Consider the following 26,483-nt stretch of genomic DNA (forward strand, 5'->3'; position numbering starts at 1 on the left):
GGCAAGTATTTAAAAAAAAAGAGTTCCCAGTATTTGGAAAACTATTAGGTTAAGGGCAATTGAGTTACATGATAACACTTTGAAAGAGATTAAATTTTCAGAAAATTAAAATTATTGAACTTTTTTTTTAATGATGATAGTTATTTTTGGGTACCCTGTCATATATGCTTTGACATGAACAGTTGGATTTACCACAATGGATATGTTAATTTCTTAAATTAAGAGTTTGATTAATTTGTAATGATGTGATACTTCATATCTTCTTTTCAAAATTGTGTAATAGTAGGATTTATTTTATATCTTTTGTTTAATTTCCTTAATTTTTAAACATGTACTTAGTTTTATAAATAAATTTTCCTATCTTACTATTATTCCTGTATTGTATGAGTAACCAAATCATTAATTTTCAGTCCAGATCATTAAAAGCTACTTAAATTTTAAAATTTCTTCATTTAAAACTTTAGAGTGATTGGCTTATTGCAAGATTATATGAAAATTATTCAAACATATTATGTGAATATATTTTATAAATAATATATATATATACATTTTTTTATTATTTTTTTTTCCAGGTCGATGGTTGAGAAATATTTTGGTGAAGGGTTGATAAAAGTTCTAGTTTTTACTTCAACATTAGCATGGGGTATTAACCTTCCTGCTCACGCTGTTATAATTCGGGTCAGTTTTTTTAAAACTAAAATTCAATTCATTATTATGAAATAATGTTGATTAATGTAAAATAATGTAATTAGTTGTGGTAACTTATTGCACAATTTTAAATATTAAATTCTTCAATGTTCTAAGGGCTTCTCCAAATCTGTGGGTTGATCCATATTCAGATATTCAGGATCTTAATTTACTGATAAGTTGGGTTGAAAATGAATATTGGCATATTTGTTGCATAAAAGGCTGGGTTCCTTACTTCTTGAATATAAAAAAAAAAAAAAAAAACTAAGAAATTAGCAGTATAAGTTGCTTTCTATGAGAATTAAGGTACCATTTGTAGGCCGAATATGCATCATTTCAGTGGGCTTTGTCACATTGATACACATTAGTATATTCAATTTAGTGAAAAAGTAAAAAGTAAACCATTTTACCTAAAACACTATACTCCTTGTAACAAGTAAATAGGTAATTAATTTGATGATAGACTAAAAAGAAGAGGGATCTTATAAAAAAAGATAGATACAAATGTGCAGTTTTGTACAAATTTACACAATTATTTAATTTTTATACTTAAAAAAAATTGATATAGAAAAATTGGAACTGCAAAAGTGATAATAATATCAATAATTATAATAATAATATGATAGTAATAGTTTATTTGTAAAAGGAACTGAGTATGCAGTATGTTTAACTTATATCATTTTATGTACTTACTATATTGTAACTTATTTACTCATTCTAATAATCTCCATTTAAAGCCTTTTACTGTTTAACAATCAACTTAAATTCATAAATCCTCTTTCATTCTTCCCTTTTTGTCCATTATTATAAATCAACAATAAAATAAATATAACAGTACTAAACGGAGAACAAACAATTACAACACAATTACACTGATTTAATGCCTCACTAATATACATATACACAAGTCAAGCTGCCTTTTATGTTTCACAACAAAAACTGTGTAGTTTCTTTTGGGTTTTCTTATTAACAAAAGGCTCAAGTATATCTTGATTGTAGCGTAGAATAAACTGAACTTACCAGCAAAAATGTGTCTTCAAGCTCTTGCATATTACAGATAGAGCAGTTTTTGTCACCCTCAAAATTATATAACTGCCTTTTCAAATAAATTTGAGGTCTACAAGCTTTTGGCATCCTATGTTAACCAACAGATTTTTTTTTTGAGACTGGACACCCTTAATTTTATGTACTTTTCCCAACTCCAAGAACATTCCATAACTGATAATCAGGGTTTTAATTTGAATTCACAAAAATCCCTTTCGGCACGCCAGAAGGCGGAGGTAGATTTCTGGTGATAAAAAAGATTTCCACCTTAAATTTAAGAAAAACTTCAAATTTACTCGATACGACAATGGTTGCATTTGAAAAACTTTTCACTTGTTTAGCATATGACAAGCCCCATCTTCTTACAATTACAGCAACATTTTGATCATCCATTGTTGTAAGGGTTGGTCATATCAAAAATTGTTACAAATTCAATACTGTGCCTATTAAGGGAGGTATGATTTTGTTTGTCTTCAACTACCATTTTTTCCACTTCCTGGGCCAAAGGTTGGTGATACCAAAAAACTTCACTTACATAAGTTTTAGGCCCGTATCTAAAGAATAGTAGGAATTTTAAACAAATTCAATATTTTACTTTTTAAGAAAGTTATAGCAATATTTTGTTTTTTCGAAAAAGCCCCTCCCCCCATTTCCATCGCCATGGTTTGATTTTGACCATTAACAAACTTGACAGAGATTTTGGGATGAGTTATTTTTAAGAAACAGTTTGAAAGTGATTGGCACAAAATTACGGCAGTTATCGTGTCCACAAGAAAGTGAAATATATATATAAACTTTTGAACTGACGGTGGTTTTGGGGTCAGGGGGATGTGAAACGCAAAGATATGTCAAAATTTTCCACAAGTCAAATCATGGTACCCTTTACAATAGGTAGCTTTCTTATGAAATCTACCTAATACTATTGACATCACCTACAGACTGAGTAAAATAGGCTTCTTAATCTTAATATTTATTTTCTGAGATTTAAAATATTCTATTCATATAATGTGTTCAGCCAACACCTTCTTTCATGTTTCTTTCAGATATGTTAACTAGTTTAAAACCACACTGCCTTTCCAATCTTCATTCAATACTATCAACATTTTCAAATAAATATTTGGCAGTCAATTATCAGCTATTTGTTTTCACCTTCAATAATTATTTCTGCACTCTGTGATTCACTTGAACTTTGATCTATGAGATTCCCATCTTTGCTCTAACAAAATTTTTGGGTGTGGTGCGGCCAAAGTGGAACAATCTTATAAAACCAACATGAATGCATTCAGTTTTCTTATACTAATGAGATGCCCAAATTTCCATATTATGCAGTATTCTGCTCTTCACTATTGATCTAAACTGCACCCATTTCATATCTTATTTATATTGTGGAGTATTACATTATTACTTGCAACGGCAGCTTTGCAGTTGATCTCCTTGTGTTCATTGATTCATACTTATTGCATTATCACTTACTAATCTAATTTTTACTTTAAAGCAGCAATTGAAAAAAAATATATCAAATATATCTCCATTTAATAATTAAGTACCCTATTTATTGAATTTAAAAAGTAATGCAATATATATTGTAACAGCCTATATTCAGAAATAAATGTAAGTGTGGAACTAGAGAGTGAGTGGTTTAGAAAATAAATGAAAAAATAAAAAATGTATATATATTTTTTGTGAAAAGATAATTGAGGTATAATAGATAATATATTGATAACAAATAATATATAGATAATAGATAATTGAGATAATTTGTATTTTGTTTATTATGTAACAGGGAACAGAGTTGTATGATTCAAAACATGGATCATTTGTTGATTTGGGTATATTGGATGTGTTGCAAATATTTGGTCGTGCTGGCAGACCTCAATTTGATACGTCAGGTCATGGTATTATTATAACATGTCATGATAAATTATCACATTATTTATCGTTGTTGACAAATCAGTTTCCTATTGAAAGTAATTTCACTGCCTGTCTTGCAGATAATTTAAATGCTGAGGTATTTATTGTTTATTTATAATTTTTTTCTGTCTTTATTATTAGTTATTGGTAAATAAAACATCTATTCAGGCGATAAAAATTTACTAAACCAACTAAATTATTGGTTTAGCTGGTAAAGTTATTTTCATTACAGTTTCATTAATAATAGTGGTTTAAAATTGATGGCACTAATAAATAAATAATTTTTTTTTTTTCATGAAATAGTTATTTTAAGTAAGTATAAATTATTTCAAAGGAAGTATCAAACAAAGGAAGTGTATATAGTTGTAGAAAAATTAATATTAAAAAAATTATTGTTAGTATATCTGTTTTATTTTATAAAATATTAAAAATAATGGTTGTGTATTTAATTGTACAGTAAAAAAATAAATCTCTGAAGCTTGATAACAGTAAAATGTAATATATTTTAATTAAAAAGGAATATAGTGCCAGTTTTATTGGTTGTCACATAGTACTCGTAAAGTCTTTTTAGAATTAGAAATTTCTTATTTATTAAACTACTTGGTCTAAATTGCTTGCTGTACTAAATTCCTTTTAAAATTTTACTCGTCATTTTAATAATTTTTTTAGAAATACAGCAGTATAGGTGCTGTTCCTTTATGGGTTTTAAGATGTAACATATTTTAGATCTGAAGTCTGTTGCCTTATCCTCAATAGAAAACGTGCACTGTAGTTCAAAATATCAAGGCTTTTTTGAGTTGAAAAGGAAAATTGAATAATTTATAGAAAAGTATCACCTTTTTTAAATTGTTTTCTTTCGTTTTAAATGTATAAGTAGGTTTTAGTATTTTGTTGTAAATGTAAGGAACATTTAAAAAGTAATGAGTGCATCATTAGGTGAAATGTTAACACAATATCCACATCAGTGATGTTGGTTCATATGATTTTAGTATCTTAACAATGAAATATAATATTTTGCACAGTTGTTGATTCTTGTTGACTTTTACAAACATTGAACAATTATCACTGTTGATCACGCTAAGGATCTCTCAGAAATGCATTAAAAAACAAGTGTTCAGACAGGGTCGGACAGGGACTGTAGAGAATTACTTACTCAAAATCATCTTCAAAATTACAAGTAGAGGAAAGAACAGAAGAGGAAGCCTTCTGTTGTGAATCTGACTGTAGATTCACGATTGGGCTAATATCTGAGTGGGTGTTTGATCACCACTTGCTAGTAAAAGTAACGATTCTTACATAGATTTAATACAATTGTGGCCAACTGAGGACCTGTACGACCCTGCCATCCACTGTGTGGTGTAGAAAAATATACTACTGCATTTGAACATAAGTTTGGTCTCTTAATGTGGTTATCCATATTCAAGGGACTCCTTGAATTTTATTCATTTACTCGTTCTACCCATAAATCTGTACACTTATTTTCATGAACCAGATGTATGTATCAAAATGCAGTTGTAAGTTTTGGTATTCGATAGGAAAAAATTTACTCAGTGTCCAGACTGTCAATTTAGGGCTGAAAAGTAGGAGTAGAACATGTAGACATTATGCAAATAAATACAGTAAATGTTAGTGACATATTTCATAATACTTGACAGTATGTCATTTTTTTTTATTTTTGGTGGTCCTCCTCACCATAATGCACCCACACCAAGGCAAACTTATGAAATTTAGCTCTGTGACTGTATCTGCAGCACCTGAAACATCTTTGGACATCCACGTACTCTTTTACTCAGCAGGACCCAAAATTGATAAACAGTTAGTTTACCCCTGCAGAGGTAGATTTTTAAAAGAAACCAGAACCCACTTCAAAAACTTTGTGATATTGCTGTGTATCACGCCTACCTGTTTTAAAGACCAGCCAGCAGTCCCGCCGAAAGGCGGCTTCATCCAAATCAGTGTTCTGTTCCCTAATGAGGGACAAGACATCCTCATCGGTAAGGCTGTGACTATAATGCAGGGCCTATACATTCTTTCTGGGTCTATTTTTACTTCAATCGCTTAACCGCAGTGAAATCTCTAATTGCCTGAATGGTCTCTGTGTTATCTGCTACTACAACTAATCCCTTGTTGGTCTCTTTGATTTTTCCGATTTTAAGATCCTTCCAGTTACCCCGAAGTGCAACCTGGAGGTCTTTCTTCAGCTGACTGCTGGACAGTCGAGCCCTCTGCTCTGCTGACAAATGCATCTTCAGGTTTCTTGGACTGGCTGGGTTTCACGTCTGCTCCTAATCACCTCAGCATACCTACGCGGCTGCGCTGGGGCCAGTTTCTGAACTGCAGTTACCTCCTTAGGCTTTGAGGCAAGATTTTCAAAACCCTCCATGAGAGCTGTGAAAGTCACTCGAAAGAATTCTTGACGGGGCAATAATCTCCCCTTGGTAGGTGCATTGGTACTCTTGGGATTTGCTAGATAGGAAAACAAGTCATCAAGTTTCGCCAAAACATCATGGACCAATGGAGCAGAGCTGTCAGGCCTGCCTCCGGCTTGTGAAAACTCTTCAACTCATGGTCGGAATCAGTAAGCTTTTTATATTCAAGTCTGCCTTTTTAAAGTTCCAACGTAGGGGTTAGTTTTCATTGTATGGCACTTTTGTCATGGCCAACGTAACTATAAGTGCTCTGTGACCACATCCACCAGCATCGTTGAGTAAGAGGGCCTTGGTTTTTTCAGATAAGTGTGGGAGGATAACAACCAAATCAGGTCGTGATAACTATCACGACCTGAATATGAGAGGTAGGTAGGTGGTGTATCCACAACATCCAGAAGGTTATCAATCATCTCTCCAAGGCACTTTCTGAATGGCATTAGTCTTGAGTAATCCCATCTTGGAGAAGGGCTGTTAAAGTCTCCAACAAGAATAGTATTTGATCAATTTGCATAATTAGGATAGGTTCCTCCAGATTTATGTTGCTAGAATGTACCACACAGCTGTATGCCTCATTCTGAAGATTGATATTAATGAAGCATAGAAGAAATTTTAGGTAGGAAAATGCTACACTTACTCACAATTTTCTCTTTAAATTAAAGAACATTGATAAATTAAACATTGCTTGTCTTGCAGTTTTCTACTGGAACTGACACAGTTTACTGAGATGAAAATGTTGATGTTTTCAGAGATTAATTTTTTAATTTCTGTAGTTATTAAAAAAAATCCTGTTCTCTTGAAAAACTGCAGTTCTTGTAATGAGGTTACAGTTAAATTTTGCAAGCCCAGATGTAAATGCTTTGGTTGCTCTTTGATATTATATTTTCCCTTTTTTTACAAATTAATTATTCATTAATTAATGTTGTGTTGTGTTAAATCAGTTATGCTTATATTAATTGATTGAATCAGAGGCCTGTAAGCAGCTGTGTCACTTGTTCATATAGTGAGTGTACTTGTAGTTTACTACATCCCTGGTTTACTTGATTACCAAGCAAGAATTATTGTTTTTAAATTAAGAATAATTTCTCATTGTAAAGTATATATAACTATTTATATTATTTTATATGTTTGTAGGTGATGTAACACCTGATGTAAAAGCAATTGCCAGCGCTAATGTTATAGTAACAACACCAGAAAAATGGGATGGTATATCACGTAGCTGGCAAACACGTGGCTATGTTCGTGCAGTCTCTCTTATTATTATTGATGAAATACATTTATTAGGTGAAGATCGCGGTCCTATTCTCAAAGTAATTGTGTCTCGTACAAATTTTATTTCTTCACATACTTCTAAAACATTACGGATTGTTGGTCTTTCTACAGCATTAGCAAATGCTAGAGATCTTGCTAATTGGTTGGGTATTGGACAGGTTAGTTTTATTATTAAAGCCAGTAAATATATTTTATCAGTGTTAATAATAAATTTCTTTCATTATTATGTGTTAGTTATATAATTGTAATAAATAATTAAATTTTCTCCAAATTGATATGAACACCTTATTAACTATTATGTAGTTAATAATATTTTGTTCACATGTCAGAGACATAAGAATGTGAGAAAGTTTTCTGGTCAGAAAGTATTTTGTTTTATAAAATAAATGACAAGAATTACTTTCTTATAAACAAAAATGTAAAAAGTTTCTTTATCATCAAAATAAAGCTCAACATCTCAAATGTATCAATAGAGTTACATTTAAACCAATTTATTTTATATTGTCAGAGTAATTATTTGAAAGCTTGTTTGATAAAAATAAATAATTCAAACATAAAGGATTTAAAATATATGAGAAGATTGTAAACATGCATTAAATTATGTAAGCTAGGTGGAAAAAAAGAAAGAACTGTTATCTCTTAAACAATTTTCTTTGTCAGTAAAAGAGTACATCTGTAAATCTATTATAAGGATAAATATACAGAAGTAGATGTGGTCTCAATAAATTCTTATTAATAAAGTTATCGAGGAGTTTATCGTCTCCCATTTGGTGTGTTCTCAGGTGGTGGATAGGGCAATTCCCAGCAGATATGCAGGGTAGATGGAAAATAAAATACCACCCAGAGACCAAAGTGGTACCTCAAATACACTTCGTGTCTGATTTGCAACATGTGGCAAAGTGGTCGCAGTCTGTTCACCAGAGGTACAGCTGGGAATTTCTCCTAAGAGCTACCAACCTTGAGATGTATCTTAGGGAACTTGTTCTTCTAACCCAACAAAAAATAAACGTAGATGTGCATTTTGTACAGAAAGCTTGGACTAATTTTGTACCAAGGAACTTTTATAAAACATCCAAAACTAACTTAACAAGTTGCACACCACCAACTTTACATTTTAAAGATCCAGAAACTCTCAAAACTGCATATAATAACACAGAATATTACAGAATACTCAAAAAACTACACAACTGACCTCCACAAGAAAACTTTAATTTTGAAAACATCATTCCAAGTCGAGCAGATTCAAACCCACCAACTTTTGAAGAAATTAAAGAAATGATAAAGTAACTTAAAACTAACAAACCATCTGGATAAGACAATGCTATGGAAACGTTCTAGTGAAAAGATGAAAGTGTTGATGGAGTAATCCAAGAAATCTGTGAGACAAAACTCTACTACCATTTGGATGGATGGGCATCTGTGTTAATACATCCACTGCACAAGAAGGGAGACAAAACAGATCAAAGTAACTACACATGAATATTCCTCTTACCACTGATATGTAAGACCCTATCCAAAGAACTCTTAAACTGAGCTAAAACGGTCTCTACCTGCAAAAAGGACAGTATTAAGGAGGGTTTAGGAAAGGTAGGTGGTCCTGTGCAGAACAAATCACAAACCTAAAAATAAAAAAAAACATCTTAGAAATTGGGGAAATCAGGAGTTTGAAATGTGTGGTTACTTTTGTAGATTTTAAAAATGCTTACAATTCAATTGACAGAAATGTGCTTATTATCAATCTAAAAGAATTGGACTGGATAGTAAAATGACTGAAATAATTAAAGCAACCTTAACAAACACATTTTTTTCTAGAGGAGGGGAAACCTTTTATAAGCATCATGTGGTCTCATACTCCGTAGTGTAGTGTGGGACTCTCCCTTGCAGGCCTACTCATTAAATCCCCTCCCCCAATACAGCAAGGGATGCTGGGCCCAACTTATGGTACTATCACAGCATCGCTGTGTGTTTGTCTCCATTACTGGCCCCATGTCTCAAACTTGTCAGGATCTTGTGGTTTTTTTTTAATTTGGTCTTGGGGTTGGCTGCCTGCACCAAAGGAAACTCGGACATTCATCCCTGGACATCTTCCATCAAGATGGTTCGGATGATCTTAACCAGCATCATGCATTGTTTGGTCTGTAGGATTTTCCCAGTGATGTTCTTAGGGGTAAGCATGCCAAATTTTCCTTTGTGTGCTTCCCTATGCTGCAGGAACTTATTGCACTTGAACGTCATGTATTCCACGATCTCCTTCTCCCAGCAGTAATTGCAATCCACAGAAGGTCTCAAAATCCATGACCAGTAAGAAACTGTGTCAACTTGTACCCTTTCTTTCTGTTCTTGTCTAGCCTCTGGGAATTACTATTCAGGTATTATTTCAGAGGATGATATGTATAAGTGTAAATGAAGTGTAGTATTGTACAGTCTTAGTTTGACCATTCCACAGATGTGTGGTTAATTGAAACCCAACCACCAAAGAACACTGGCATCCAAGATCTAGTATTCAAATCTGTATAAAAGTAACTGCCTTTATTAGGACTTGAACGCTGGAACTCTTGACTTCCAAATCAGCTGATTTGGGAATATGCATTCACCACTAGACCAACCCGGTGGGTTGTCAACTCATACCCCAGTTTGAGTTAAACTAACTTGAGTACAGCCTTTACTGGAGTCCATCTGCCTTTTGTCAACTGATCCCATTTCTGCTGCCCTCTGCATCCACCTTATTCACTCCCCTGTACATCTCCTCTCTTCCAAACGAGGAAATCTGGGGATGCAATTCTCACTATGCTGGCGACATCACCTGAGATGCTGTTTACCCATAGTATACCTGAAAGGGAAGGGATAAAGATTGCACATCTGACTAAGATTGCATGGGCTCTCCCCCTCTGCAGCAATGGACCAGACTGGGGCTCCATTGAGTAATTTCAAGAGTATCACCTGAGACAAGACCTTCCACTTTGATGTGTGAGGGCCCTGATGTTGGCTGTTGTCTAACTGAACACAACAGGTGTTTTTTCAGCTTTGACCAACATATGCCTCTGGAATGTAGCATTTTTGTTTATCCATACCCCATGGTATTTCATTGCCTGGGTAGGGTGGACTATCATGGTACCGACCCTTAACAAAATTAGGGTCAGCTTATGCCTACCCAAGACTACAACCACTTGGGTCTTCTCTGGCAAAAGCTGAAGGCTGATCTCCTGCAAGCATGAAACAATAATGTTTGTTGCCTTGTTTCCAGTGTCCATCACTGCCCGTTCCAACTTTGCTGTTAACACAAGTGTCAAGTCATTGGCAAACCCAGTAAAGACTGCCCCAATGGGAAGTGCGAGGGACAGGACCTTGTCATATGTTATATTACATAGTGTTGGGCTCAACACTGAACCCTGTGGAACATTACAACTTATCCTGATCCATATCTCTCCCCCCCAGTGGAAATTACCCGTCGCCAATTTTTTGAAAGGTAGCACTGGGTTACCCTTCTTGGTATAGACTAATGCCATAACTCTTCATAGCCTGGAATATTGTGTCCCATGAATAAACTGTTGATGTAACCTGTTACATCAAAAAGGTTCATCACCGGAATCAAACATGTATGTCTTGAGCTCAATCTGGCCTACTGGCCGTTGGTCATGACTACGTATGGCATCTACAGTCGACCTGCACCCTCAAAAAGTTTACTCAGGTAAATTGAGCAAGCAGATCAATCTAAAGGATGCTGGTTTGCTGGCTTGCCTCCCCTTCTTCCTGAGGATCACATGCTGGGCAGACTTCCAGGAGTCTGGAAACCATTCCTGGGTGATGGCATAATTGAATGTGTCAACCTTGCACCACAGAGCAAGTTTTACAACAAGCTTGACCACCTCCAAACCATGCCATCCAGGCCAGGGCTCTTACTGCGCTTGATATTATAACTGGCCACCATGAGCTCTTCTGTGGTGATGAGTGGGATATTAATGGCAACTATTTCCTTGTGGTTTGTCTTGCAAAACATAATGCTAAAGTTAAATTTATGGGGAAACTCTCAGAAAATTTTGAAATAACATAAGGTGTAACTCAAGGAGATGTTTTATCCCCTCCTTTTCAATTGTGGGTTAGAGAATGTAGAAAGTTTATAAACAATAACAACTTTAAATAAGATCAAGGTGGATTGTCTAATTTTCGCAGATGACATGGCATTAATTACAGACTCACTTGAAAATGCACAAGAACAAATCACAGAATTAAAAAAACAAGCAGGCAAGGTCGTTCAAATATCATTTGAAAAACACAGTTTATGACAAACATCAGGTATGCACTTCAATACGTTAAGATAATTAATAAAACACAAAATGGATTGCATTAAATATCTTTGAGAACGGATATCAAATGCCACAAAAAAGCGATAGAAACTAGAACACAAAAAATGGAAAGAGCATTTACATTACAAGAAACACATAACAAATTTCTGTCATGGAATATAAAACTGAGACATTGTCAAACAGTGGTTAGACCCAAAATACTTAATGCGGTAGAAACACTTAAACTAATTGGAACTATAGATCTTGAACAATTAGAAAAGATTTAAAGGAGAGTTTTGAGTAGAATACTAGGACCTAAAAGTAACAGGGAATTTGAATTCAAATTATGACCTTATAGAGAACTATATTTTATTTTAACTATATTTTAAACTATATATTAAACTGACAGATGTGGAAAAGATTACAATTCTATAGACATATATGTAGGATGGGTGTTAAAAAAATAACTAAATGATGTTTTGATTTGCTAAGAAGTTACAAATCCAAACCCAAATGGTTTCAGGAAATAGAAAAAGGCAAGAAAAACACTAGAATCAACAGACACAATAAATGACAGGACTCTTTTTAGAGAGGTAATTCAGAAACCAGGTTATCAGGAAAATCTACCAGTGGAAGGAAGTGGACACAAGAAGAGAATGAACAACTCTTTTTAAGGATGAAAGAAGTGTGGGTGCAAAAGAAGCGTAACCAAAGTTGATTTATTGTACCCCCTAAAAGGGTATTTTAAAAAAGTTATCAGCAGAACTAAAAACCTCAATACATAGGAATATAGTACTTTCAGTGTTGGTCAATGTGGCTGTTCGATTCTAATAAGAGTCTGAAGGGGGAGAGAGAAAGAGAGAATTGAATGAGTGAGATGATGGGAATAATCATATATGAAAATCAAGTCTTTTCAAAGCATATAAACTTGTAATAAAAGAAGATATTACCAGCTTATAGAGATTGTGAATGAACAGGGAATTAAAAAAAGCTCTATGACTACCCTAAAATAATAGAATTAAGAAGAGAAAGTTGAAGTGGACAGAATGTATGACAAAAGTGAGAAAGGAAAAAAAAACCATTATATGTATAATAAATGTAATCTGCAGTTGAAGTAAAGGGGGAACATACAGCTGGGCCAACAATACTAAATTGATTTTTGGTGATTTGGCTTGTTTTGTAGCTCCTTGAAATTTTTTACGACTTAATTAAGTATACCTAATACAATTTTATAAACAAAAGGTTTAAAAAAATAGTATTTGGATTGTGTTTAGCTTGATGTAAATGTTGAAACATTTACACTTTTAAAATTGAGAATATTTAAAACTAAGAATTCAAAGTACAAACAGTCTGAAGTTTCAATTCAGAAACTTTTTAGAAAAGTAGAGAAAACGAGTAAAAATTACTTTATTATTTTTAAGTGCTTTTTTTTTTTTTTTGAAGAAAACTATTTATTTTGTTAGTGAATGTTAATTTGAAGTAACTGCCCATGAGCAAAAAGAAAAAAGTAGATAAGTAGTAAAAAAAGTTATTAATCTTTACTAGTAAATGTTTTGTTAAAGTTTTAAGTGAATATTTGTGAATTTTTAAAGAGTAACGGCTATTTTCTTCCCTTAATCTTTTTTGTACATAACAACTGGTGTAAATATTTTTCCACACAGGAGACATGAGACTTTATAATTATTTTATTAAGTAGCTTTTATTCTTTGTTTTGTAAAGCTCCTTTAAATTTAACATTTATTGCAGAAACTAACTTTAAGTAAATGTTTTTTGTTCCGTATATGCCATTATATCTTTTAATCAAACAGTAGATGCTATTTAATTTTTAAATTAACTAATTATTGTAGTCCAGAACTCTACTTCACCAGACTTTCCATCTAGTTTAATTTTTCTTTTCCTTTTTTTGTTTTCTGTGTTGGATTTCAAAATATTACATGTAATACCATAAAGCTAAAATCTATTTTAGTGTACATTGATGTTTATTTAGTTAGTATGAAGATCGTGTGTGTATGTTTTATTTTGTTTGTAGATGGGATTATATAACTTCAGACCATCTGTTCGTCCAGTACCACTTGAAGTTCATATATCTTTATTTCCCGGTAAACATTATTGTCCGCGTATGGCAACTATGAATAGACCTACTTTTCAGGCAATACGGCAGCATTCTCCTGCACAGCCAGTTTTAATATTTGTGTCGTCTCGTCGTCAAACACGATTAACAGTCCTAGATCTAATTGCATTCCTTGCTGGTGAAGAACCAAAACAGTGGTTACATACAAATGAACAGGTAATTTTATATCTCTAAATACAGTTTAACTTTTTTTTATTTGGTAATTTTGATTAAAAATGACATGTTTGTGAGGGGAAATAGAACATACAGTTTTGTATACCATTAATTATCTTATCTTATATTTTAAAAATATAATGTTTTTAAAGTTACAAGATAAATTAGGTAGCTCAAGCACTAAAAATAGATATGGACTCCTTTTATATAAATTAAAGTCCTGTGAATGAAAAGATGGAAGTTTTCTAATTATGTGCATGAATGAACGAATGACTTATATGTAAAATGCTTTAAAAAAATATAAAGTTGTTTGGGGGGTCTTCCTTTCTAGCTTTCAAAAGGTGCCAGTTTTATTTTTCAGAAAATGATAAAATCATTTATTTTTCCAGTAAAGGAAATTTCATTACCCACAATGTATATGCATGATTTGTAACGTTTTGATCATATATTTGTTAAAAAAATTACCACTAATTTTAAAATACATTTGGAAGTCTAATTAAAACAAAACTCTTGAATTATAATTTCCTTCTGTTCATACCCATGTTTTATATTATAATGATAATGTAAATTCATTTTTATCCTAAGAATGTTATCTATTATTTTGAAAATAATATAAGATGGAGCAGATGTAAAATCAATCAAAGGTCTCATTCGGGAAAAAAATACTAGGATGGTAAGTTATGATCAAATTAAGTATCCTAACATACCTATTGAAAAAACAATTCATATAATAAAAAATAAACTAATAAATAATCATGAAGACTTAAATTTATTGATAACATCATCGCTATTATAAGGAATATATGCCAACAAAATTACTTACCGACAGATTTAATGATAAGTGTTTTGCACAGGAAAATACCTTGCCTATGGTATTTCCTTTGTCAGCTATCATGTCTGAAATTTACTTACAAGATTTTGAGAATAAATTAGTTTATGGCATTATTCATACACGTAATGTTTTATTATGGACTCTTCATGTTGATGTTTTGTGTTTAATACGGTTATATATAATGAACACTTCATAATCAAAAATAAGCTTAATTCATATATAACAATTTAAAATTTTCTAGATGTTAGTATTGAAATTAATAATAATTAAACTGTAACTTCAGTATACAGGAAACCTATAACCGATAAATTCACAGTTCATAGAAGATCAGATCAGCCTTGGGCTCACAAAATTAACATACATACAAATATGATTAATAGAGCAATCCATTATACACAAAATAATAAAAATAAATTAAACATGGAAATAAATACTATAAAACAAAACATATTACAATTCTTAATAGATACAGTGATTTGTTAATTGATAATATATAAAAAAAAACAAATGTCAAAACTTAATAGTACAATAACTTTAAAAACCAATAAATAACTCACAGAAGGTTGAAAATGTTTACTTAAAATATTCATACACAGATAGCGTTGTTGAAAATATAACGAAGGTTTACCATAATAATAAATTTAAACCTGCATATAAAACAAACAACCACATAATAAATTACTTAAAAAGCAATAATAATAATAATACTGATTCATATAATTTATACAATTTATGTGGGGTTTATAAGATAAAGTGTAATGATTGCAAGAATATTTACGTAGGTAAAACCAATAGATCTTTTAAAGCCAGATTTTTTTAAACATTTTAGGCATTATAAAAATAAAAAGTTGGGTTTCTCTAATGTTGCTGATCACCTCATTAATAATAAACATTCTATTTCAGATATTAATACTAATTTAGAAATATTGGAAATTAAGAAAGGAGATATAAAAAGTAATAATAATAAAAATCTAGATATTTTGGAAAAATATTACATATTAGTTGAAAATCTCTTCCTTCTAAGCCATTTTTTAAAGTTAGGAATCAGGTGTTAATCACTGGAAGACAGATCAGGTGAATATAAAGGGTGTTGGAGGAATTTGAACCATAATTCGTTGATTCTTGCCATTATAATGACAAGTGTGATCTGGATATTTCATCGTTGAGATGCTGCAATTGGTTTGCATAATATTATTCGCCACTTATTGTTTTACTCATCTTTAGATAATCAATGAAAGTTCCCAAAAAATCCAAAAAAACAGTTGCCATAACTTTTTCATGAAAAAAGTCATTTTCGCTTTTTTTGGAGCAGGTTGACCTTTTCTAACCCATTTTTTTTTACTGCTGTTTTGTCTTGGGAGTGTAATGATGAACCCAAGTCTCATCAACTGTCACAAATATACCTAAAAATTTAATAATTATTAATCTGTGTTAAAATATTAATATTTTCTTGTGAAAACTGGGTAGACTAAATTCTGTGTGACTCATAGAGTCAAAATACCTTAGAAGAAGTGTGTGTGTGTCATGTTCAACAATCCATGGTGCTGATAATTCTGGAACATGATAATGCTCAGCCATACATATTGCATGCAACCACCAAGGTTATTGTGAAGTTGAAATTTGAATTTATTCTATACCATGTGATTTGGCACTCTGCGATCTTCTTTCTGTGGTTAAAGAGGCTATTAAAGGTATTAATTTTGCCATGGATGATGAACTGAAAGACATAGTGAGATCATGAATGAAGGAAGGACCACCAGCATTCTTTATTGACTGAATAAGAAAACTGATACATTGTGGAGGTCGGTATGTATATCTGTAAATTGTGATTAAGTGGAAAAACAAATGTAAGTTTTTGTAGCAAGTAAAATGCACTTTTATGCTATATTTGTTTCATTTATCTGTCTCTCCATTTGTGAGTTATGAGCGACAGTGCCTTACATTTCACTCACCCCTGATATATATTTTTTCAAAAAAATTGTAATCATGTAATCACGTATCATAAACATGAAACTCAAAACATGGCTCTGGAAAATATATAAGCACATTTTAATGAAGTATAAAGAAATAAATTGCGAATACATTTATGTAATTACATTAATTTTTAAAGTATTATTTCCTAATTTAATTATAGCAAAACAATTTCATGAATGAATGAATGACCATGAAACTCAATTTTTATGTGAACTTTTTGTATGAATGACAGTCTTAATGAAATGAAAAATGATCAACATCTGTGATTAAATGGTGGCATCTCTTAACAGTCTTGGATTCAAATCCACTAAAAAGAATAAATAGTAATGTAAAAAAATATTAATTGAAAATTAAACAGAAATTATAAAAAAAAAAAAAACATGAATATTTTCAGTAGGGATTTTGTATTTGGTATATTTATTTGTTATGTAATGTTTAAGTGTGCTAAGATGGGGTATTTTTTGTATTTATTTTTGGTTTTAAATTATATGTTCATGAAAACATACGACATTTTAATGCACTCAAACACTGATTTACTAATGAACAGGTGGAATTCCAATTTATCTTTCAATTATATTCTAAATATCTTATCTGCCTTACTGGAAAAATACTGCCGTCAGTAACATCAGCTTAAATTGTGTTAATTTTTAATATTTTAACTTATTAAAATGCAAGTTTAATTTCTTTTAAAGAACATTATCTTTCTACAGATATAATTTTTCTTAAGTCACCAGTACTATCATTATAATACTTTGTTTGTCATTTCTTAAATTTGTAATAGCAAATCTTTTTGTATTATTATTATTCTTATTTTCAGGAAATGGAACAAATTGTTGGATCTGTTAAAGATCCAAATCTGAAACTGACATTAGCATTTGGTATTGGTATGCATCACGCTGGGTTACAAGAAAGAGATAGAAGAACTGTTGAAGAATTATTTGTTAATCAAAAGATTCAGGTTATTAATTAATTCAGTTTATTAACTATGGTTGACATTGACCATTTTTGGTTGATATTAATTGTATTTATTTACTACTGTAGCAGAGAAACTAAGCACACTAGGATTTTTCTTGGACTTGTTAGGCAATTTGTCTTTTAACCATCTTCTGCAGCTATGTCCTTTTGTGCTCTGAATATCCTGAGATTCTTCCTCTCCATAGATCTTTAATCTCTGGAAATTTCTCTTTTTATGATGTGCCCAGTTTAGTGTAAATGCAAGTTCTGATTTTAGCGGTAATATTTTGGTCTTCATATCATCTCTCTTCCTTTCTATCCTCCATACCTCACCTTTAATTTCTCTTGAGGGAGTGCCCTCTTCTCAAACACTATCAATCATTTTGATTTTACTTGAAAATGATATTTTGTTTATATTAGTAATGTTATATAGTGAGACCTGTTAACATTAGGTTAAGTAAATCCATTATAGGTATGTTTATTCTAGTATAAGTATAATTTTATATTTTACAGACTTAAATTTATATATAGGATTAATGTATTTATTATTATTATTATGCTTTTACGGCCAACATGGTACCACTTAAGTCAATTTTAGTTGGATCTTTTCTGAGAAAAGCGTGTTATTTTACTCTTTCGAGCTGCCCAGTATTTCTTCATCCGTTCAGATCTTGCTTTCTTTTCTTCATCCGTAAACACCCTCTTCGTTGTATTTTGTCGTTTGTCTGTCTTTTGTTTAAATCTAATGCTTTTATCTTTTAGCTTTGTAATTTTTCCAGTTTTATTCTGTAGGTCAGTCAGGGAAATTCCCAATTCTTTCATATCTTCTCTAATTTCTTTGATCCATCCTACTTCTAGCTTTTGGAACCAGAGCTTTTCAATGATATTTCTTGACAGTCTTGTTTGCGGTGTCCTTATGAGATGACCGAAGAAAGAGATTCTTTTTTTCCGCATAGTATCAGTAACAGGCTCTATTTCTCAATACACCACCTCATTTGGCACAATCCACCATTGGCCTTCTTTTTGGTGTTTTTTATTGATACACGTTCTGACAATTCTCCTCTCTATTTTCAGAATTTTTTCAATTCGGTTTTTCTGAGTGATTTTGAAAAGAGTCTCGCTTCCGTAGGTGACTTCTGGCTGTACTACAGTTTTATAATGTTTAAGTTTTGTTTTAGCAGAAAGGCATTTTTTGTTATATGTTGACCAAGTTAATTTTTGGGATTTAATCATTTTATTTGTCCTGTTTTGCCATGTCACTTTTTCATTTAAATTATAAGTTATTATTTCCCCTAGATATTTAAATTGTTTTACTATTTTAATTTTCTGATTGTTTACCGTAATGTGCTCTATTACCAGAGGATCTATGGCCATTAGTTCAGTTTTTTCGAAAGAGATATGAAGCCCTATCTTTTGTGCTAGGTTTTGAAGGCTCATGATTTGTGTTTTGGCTTCTTGAATATTATTTGCTAAAAGAGCGAGGTCATCTGCAAATCCTAGGCAATTTAGTGTGATGGAGTTTTTCTTAGTACCCATTTTTATATTTTTGGGATTTATTTCATACCATTTTCTCATGACAAATTCAAGGGCGCAGTTAAAAAGGAGTGGTGAGAGGCCGTCTCCTTGCCTCAATCCAGTTTTTATGTAGAAGGGTTGAGAGAGTTCACCTCTGAATTTCACTCTGGATTGGGTATTGGTTAAAGTTAATTTTATCATGTTTACGAGTTTAGGGTGAAGGCCCAGGTTTCTCAGAATATTCAGCATGGATGGTCGGTGTATACAATCATAGGCCCTTTTAAAGTCGACGAAGGTGATTATTAGTTGTTTTTTCCATCTTTTATATAAATCCATCATAAGTTTTAGGGATATTATTTGCTCCGGGCAACCTCTCCATGGCCTAAATCCCCCTTGGTATTCCCCAAGTTCCAGTTCAAGTTGGTCTTTGCATCGGTTGTATATGATTCTCGACAGGATTTTGTATGTGCAATCCAGGAGAGATATGCCTCTGTAGTTTTCAGGATTAGTTTTATCCCCTTTTTTATGTAATGGATGGATGAGGGCTGTGGTCCACTGTTCTGGAAGTTTTTCTTCGTTCCATATTTTCACGAGGCATAGATGTAGGGAAGTTTTGACTGAATAAACTGATGAGTGTTTCCAGAGTTCTGCGAAAAGCTGGTCTTCTCCGCTTGCTTTGTAGTTTTTTATTTCATTTAAGGCTGCGAGAACTTCTTGAATTGTTGGCGGGTTGATATTTACTGGTGAAGTTTTAACTGGAGTTTCAGTGTCAATCTCAAAAAGCTCTGGGGGGTCGTCACAGTTGAGGAGTCTATTGAAGGTTTCTGCCAAAATTTCAGCATTTTCTTTATTGGTGTGGGCCATATTTCCTTTTTTTCCTCTCAGCATAAGGGTGGGTGGTTCATATCTTTGAAGAGCCTGACCAAAAATTTTATAATAGTCTCGGAAATTAGTTTTCTTGGAACTTTCTTCTATTTGCTGAATCAAGTTTTTTTGGGCTTGTCGTTTGGTTCCTCTTATAATTTTCTGAGTTATTTTCCTTTGTTTGGTGAATTCATGGTTAGATTCTTCAGTTTTCTGGGTTTGGTGGTTGATCCAAGCCCGGTGTCGGTCTTTGACTGCTTTGTCACATTCTTCATTCCACCATTGGTGTTTTTTTCTTGGGTTTATAGGGGCTAGTTCTTCAGCTATTTCTTTCAGTTGGGATGTCAGTTCTTTTAAATTATTAGTTAATTTGATTTTTTTTGTTGTTTCTTCAAAGATGGCATTGTTTATTAATTTATGTGGATCATAAGCTCTTTTGTTTTTAGGTTGGGATTTTTTCTTTTTATGCGGGGTGAATTTTATTTTAACTTTAATTAAGTAATGGTCCAATCCAGTATCTGTTCCTCTCAAGACTTTTACATTATAAATCTCCTTGTGATAATTCCGGTCCATGCAAACATGATCCAGTTGCCATTCTCCTTTTTTCCAATCTGGGTGTTTCCAAGTCTTCAATTTGTTTGGTTTTCTCATAAAATAGGTGGATTTTGAGATCATATTATGGTTTCTGCAAAATTCGACAAGTCTTTGGCCGTTCTTGTTAGTTTTCTTTTGGGCAGGCCATTTTCCGATAATATCACGATATCTTCGTTCTTTACCAAGTTGGGCATTAAAGTCCCCTATTAAAATCTTCGTGTGGGTCTTATTTATGTTGTTTGCAGTTTGGTCAAGAAGTTCCCAGAATTTGTCCATCTCTTCTCTATCTTTTTTAAGATTGTTTTTGTCATTGGTGGGAGCATGGACATTTATTATGGTGTAGAATTTATTGGCTGATTTTAGGGTTAAGGTTGAAATCCTGGGGGAGTAAGACTTAAATTCTACGACCGAGTCAATTATTTTAAGATTGATTGCAAATCCTGTTCCGAACTGTGGGCAATTCTTCATCACACGTTTCCCGGGGATTCCTTTGTAAATTCTGTAACCCTGAGATTCAAACGGCTCTCGATCGGTGTTTCTCATTTCTTGAAGTCCTGCGATTAGGATATTTTGTTTGTCCATTATGTCTGTTAGAGTTTTTAGTTTGCCGGGTTGAGTTAGAGAATTAATGTTGTGAGTGGCAATGTAGTTTATTTGCTTGTGTCTTATCCTCAATTTTGAAGTTGTGTTGTTTTTGGGTGTTTCCAAACGCTCCGATTCATTGTTATCTTTTAAGCAGCTGCCCACCGGATCCGAGTGCAGCCTTCTCTGGTATTTACCAGACGGTGGATTTTTTCTTAAAAGACCTTCCATATTTGACTTTCAAAGGCAAGTCAGCCTTGGGTGGGACTAAATTCCCGAGTTACAACTCTGGATGTGATCCAGAGAGGTGATTCCGATTTAGTTCACCAGTAGAAATCTCCACGTTTCTAACTGGTTATCCAGACGAACCAACGTGGAGGCGCAAACCGATTTTTTTAATTGAGATTTTAAGTATGGAGAAAGTTTAAATCGGTTCCGGAATCATTTCGTCCATTAATGTATTTATATATGAACATAACTTATTCAATCAACTCTAGGCTCTTGGGTCTACGTTATAAACAAGAATCATCCTTATCATCATCTATCCCTGCTGTACCACTCTTTTTCCTTGTCTTCCACGGAATATTCCTTTTCTTCTCTGCTCCTTTTACTTATCTTCTGTGGAATATTCCATTTCTCCTCATAACTTCATCCAGATGAAAGTTTTCATTCAGTTCAAGTTCATTCAGATGAAAGGCAAATACTTATACAAATCAGAATGTGGTCAAATCTATAAATATTAAAAAATTATGTAGAAAACACTAATTATACAAAAATTAAAAGTTGATTGTTGTACTGTATGGTACGAAGCCTTAGTAAGAATCTAGAGCATTAAACAAAAACTAGACATTACGTACCTTACATTATTCGAACGAAATGTAAAATCATCATAGAAACTGCATTTTTTTTTTATCTGAGTATGTTAAGCGATTGTGAAGTTGATAGATAATGAAATAATTGTAATTTTTTGATGAATATGATAGATAATATAGTATAAACTTCAATAATAACTTTAGTCTGGGCATAAGAAATTACATCTTTATTTTCTTTTAAATTGAAGTCTACTGTTATGCCGCACTTATAAACTAGTGCTAATTTTATTTATACTTTTGTTACAGTTATATAATGTATTGTTCTGTATAGCATCATCTTGCTATGTAAAGTTTACATGCTCATAACTAATTTTTCACAGGTATTAATTGCAACTGCTACATTAGCTTGGGGTGTTAATTTTCCAGCACATCTTGTCGTTGTTAAAGGGACTGAATATTATGATGGTAAAGTCAAAAGATATGTGGACATGCCCATTACTGATATATTGCAAATGATGGGCCATGCTGGTCGACCACAGTTTGATAATCAGGGAATTGCTGTTGTTCTGGTAAATAATATTAATTTTATTTTCTGAGCCACTTAAATGATTCTGCTTATTTTATTCTTTAATGTTTGTGACAAAAACATAATTAGAACTAATTATGTTAAATGTAGTTTTGATAAGATACTATTGTATTTTTAATGTTACTGCTATTTCTTGTAAATTTGATAAATAGATTTGTTGTACATGTTAACTACGGATCACTAGATCTGTAATATAAGTATAATAACAAATTATAATTGTGGCAAAGGCATACTGACATCTGCTCATGTGTTTTTCACACAGATGAAAGATAAATACTTAGAAAAATCTTGTAATTTCTAAATAATTGGCAGTACACATGTAATTCTAAAAATGTGGTAAAATCTATAAAAATTAAAAAATTCTATAGAAAACACTAATTGTACAAAAATTAAAAGTTGACTGTGTACAGTGTGGTAAGAATTAGAGCACTCTCAGTATAATCTTGTTTTTGTTTAATGCTCTGTATTAAACAAAAACGAGAGCGTTAAACAAAAGACTATACCTACCACACATTATTCAAACCAAATGTAAAATCATCAACTATACTTTTTATTACTTGAATGTGATAAGAGAATATGCAGTTGATAGATAATGAAATAATTGTTAACTCTCTAATGCCAACAATTCTATAGTCTTCCTGGTTATGTAAAAATTATACTTTTGATGCTTTTTTTTAATAATTTTTTCCAGTATGTAATTATTTATTCATTTAAGAAAGATATTCTATTCAAATTATAATATAGTCAATTATATTATTATTAATTATAATTTTATTAATTATATTATTTAAATTAAATTTCTTGATTTTCTGAATATCAGATACAGAATATTTTTTATCAATAAGGTAACATTACATAAACCCAGTTTACCGTTTTTATAATTTCTAATGTGTTCTAAAAATCTAGTTTGATGCAGGATCGTGTGAAAGTGCTATTGGAATAAAGAAAAAAAAAAGTCACTTCATTTGATTTATAATTCTGTACTTGGGTTGTTCAAATTGATTTTTGATTATAAAAAATACAATATATTGGTGTAGAGGAATATGGGTCATAAGTATTGACTTAAGAAAAATATATATTTGTTTGTAAACTACCCAATTTTGTTTTATTTTTAAACCATCCTATACTTTTAATTTCTGTATTTTCTCAGTTTTTACTGCATCATTATAATATCTAAGAAAAAGATATTAAACTATTTCAGCGAAGAAAAAACTTTTTTCTAACGTTATTGATTTGAATTGAATAAGCCCACATATTTTTAAAATATTTGAGATTTAGGATTTCTATGTACAATGTTTTTAATTAATTCAATTGAAAATATTCTATCTTAAAGAAATTCTATAATCGTTTTTTTGATTTTCGCCTAAAATGTAAGACATCACACATTTTTTTATATGCATCATTACATTTTAATTTATTACTATATCTCTTATATATATTACATCAATTCTTTTGTTTTGTTTTTAGATATATAAAGTGATAAGAGAACTACCTGATCTAAAATTAGAGTTTTTTGTTCGTGGCTGTTGGGAAGGTGAAGAAGAAGATAAAGACAGAAAAATTAGCAGAAATGATATAGGACCTCCTACTGTTCTTCATGCTGATCAAGAATATACACTTTGCATTAAAATGATTAGGTTAAATCAAACTAGGTAAAATAAATTTTTCACAAGCATTTAAAGATTTACCTCTATACTAATTAATAAAACTAGCGAGTTACTAAGAGAGTCCACATTAATAATGTTTACCTAATTCAGTTGTCTGTAATTGTAACTATACAGAAAAGACACTTTTCCATATCTAAAACTTAAAGCAGTACAAGTTGATTTTAAGAGTTTTGACATACATACTGTTATTACAGTTATGTCAATTGTTGCAATTTTTTTTTCCTTTATTAGAATTGTTTCCTCATACTTGAGGAGACAAGTCTAACCCTGTGCCATCTCTGTTAACTGTGCAGGAATATGTAGTATGAAAAAAGTGCTGCTGTTTTTGGTTAGTTTAAAAATTCAAAGTGCATAAAATATTGAAACCATCTAAACATTATTGTGAAGCGAGTTCATGATTATCTGGTTACCAATGACCACTAGATAAGATAAAATGATCTTATTAATAGAAGTTTGAGGTTAAATCATGACATTATACAATCATCCCCCAATATCATCGTATACTGTGATGATTAGTCCTGTACATATACCTTTTTAATTAAGTTGTTTGTTTTGGTAATGACAGAATATTGCTGCAGTAATTAAAATTACTGTGTGATATATTCTATTCAGCCACACGCAACTTGCTGTTGAAAACAAAATTATCCGTAGTGATAATTATTTATATTAGAAACCTTTCTTTAAAAATGTGAATGAATAATTACTAATTAATTGTTAATCAATTCATGGTAAAGATTCATTAATTTTGTAGATTAATTATATGTAAACTGATAATGTCTGCTGCATAAAAAATGTATCTTTCAACACAAAACTTGCCAGTTTTTCACTATATGTACATTCAGGTTTATAATAATTTATTACAGCGCTTATTTTATTAAGCATATCATATTTAAAACAAAGCTAGTTATTTATTTTTTCTAAACTTGTATATCTATTGAAATTATTTCTAGAGAGAGAAAAGGACATGCACCTAAATTTTCTAAAGCAGTAGAACCTGGTTGGTTCCTAGTACTTGGCAGTATTGAAACTCAAGAATTGCTTGCATTGAAAAGAGTAATGCCTGTTACACAACAGCTTCTATTTACAACTCCAGCAGCAACAGGTATTTTACTTTTTTTTTCTCATTTCATTGTAATTTATGTTACAGGGGATGAAAGATATTTTAAATTTTGGTTTTATCAAATAATTTAGTGATGTAACCTCAGCTTACAAATCTCCAGTCTGTAATAAATTGAAAAGCATTTGCATTTTTGCTTGTCGGTTCATGATACTGATAAATATATGTCGTCATAAATAAAAAGATATGGACGAGAATGTGTCACCATATTTTGTTGTGAATGTTTCTTTAATTTTCACTTTTGGCAGTTTTATGTGGTTGTTCATATATATTTTCTGAAAATCCTGTTTACATCTACATTGGTTATTATAATCATTTGTTGAATTGTAGGCTGTATGTTTAATTGGATCCAGCTCATTTCAGTAATCGATATCATTGAATATTTATTCATCTAACTGTAAAACTCTCAGTAGAATCGTTAACTTGCATTAAACACAATTAGATAGTGAACAACATTTAAATAAATGCCATAATCTCAAAAAATTAGGATATTCTTATTTGAGACACATACTAATGCGATAACCTTGAAGCATTAAAATGAAAGTACTTGTAATTGACATTTTTGATATAGGTAAATAAAATTTTTTTTGTATATAAACTGAGTAATGACAATTTCTTTTTGTTTTAGGCCGTCATGTACTTACACTATACATTATGTCAGATACATACCTGGGACTAGATCAACAGTACAATATTAAGATGGACATACTGCCACCAATTGCAGCAAAAACTGTTGATATGTATTAAATAATATTTTGTATAGATAATGTACATAAAGTTTTGTAAATATGTTATTTAATTATACAATTTAATTATTATAATAAAAGGTAAAACAATATTTTTTATAGGAAATAAAAATAAATAAGAAAGAGTGTTTTTTTGTTTTTTTTTTTATTAAGTGAACATGAGGTACAGTTTATTGGGTGCTGCTTTTTACTTTTCTTAGCTTCTTCATTCATTTATTGTAGAAGTATTTGAAACCCATTATCAAAACTTATTGTACACTTTTTTATTTTTGTTTGTTATTAATGGTTGCACTTATCTTTTAATTTTACTTATTTTCTGTAAATTTTCAATTC

General features: G+C 31.4%; 1 pseudogene; it reads left to right on the forward strand.

Moving 5' to 3' along the window:
• Positions 1-26,276, forward strand: part of LOC142321276 (activating signal cointegrator 1 complex subunit 3-like) — a 65,560-nt pseudogene extending 39,284 nt beyond the window's left edge.
• Positions 26,277-26,483: the final 207 nt, after the last annotated feature.

Source organism: Lycorma delicatula, chromosome 3 (genome assembly GCF_047948215.1).
Source record: "Lycorma delicatula isolate Av1 chromosome 3, ASM4794821v1, whole genome shotgun sequence".
Taxonomy (NCBI): Eukaryota; Metazoa; Arthropoda; class Insecta; order Hemiptera; family Fulgoridae; genus Lycorma; species Lycorma delicatula.